The sequence below is a fragment of the Penaeus chinensis genome, chromosome 4 (assembly GCF_019202785.1).
Source record: "Penaeus chinensis breed Huanghai No. 1 chromosome 4, ASM1920278v2, whole genome shotgun sequence".
Lineage (NCBI taxonomy): Eukaryota > Metazoa > Arthropoda > Malacostraca > Decapoda > Penaeidae > Penaeus > Penaeus chinensis.
Genome location: NC_061822.1, coordinates 32,509,724 through 32,510,033, shown reverse-complemented (window position 1 = coordinate 32,510,033; position 310 = coordinate 32,509,724). Strand labels below are relative to the sequence as shown.

The window sequence follows — 310 nt, the reverse complement described above, 5'->3', positions numbered from 1 at the left end:
TTTGTAGACATTTGATAATAAAGTCTTTGTTACCAAACTTTAACATATATAGTACATATTATATCCAAATAATTTGAATGTTATTTATGTTATCTCTTTTTTTTTTTTTTTTTTTTTTTTTTTTGAGATAATATCCCAAACAAATCTGAATGCCTGAACCACATATGGGCCTATATGATATGGTATTATAATTTTTTACCTAACAATAAAAACTGTTACTTTCATGGTTGCTGCTATATGTTGTTGAATATGTGAATCCATCAAAAACTTCTATCTGCAATTACATGTAAAATTATTCTGAATATTTCTA

The 310-nt window shown here is 23.9% G+C and overlaps 1 protein-coding gene across 1 annotated transcript in view; it reads left to right on the top strand.

The window, feature by feature from the left end:
- The window catches only part of LOC125047897 (biogenesis of lysosome-related organelles complex 1 subunit 6-like), a 5,451-nt gene extending 5,408 nt beyond the window's left edge, over positions 1–43 (top strand). Inside the window, exon 5 of the mRNA XM_047646447.1 lies at positions 1–43. This exon is cut by the window's left edge and continues 522 nt beyond it. The gene's annotated coding sequence lies outside the window, so the exon portion shown is untranslated.
- Positions 44–310: the final 267 nt, after the last annotated feature.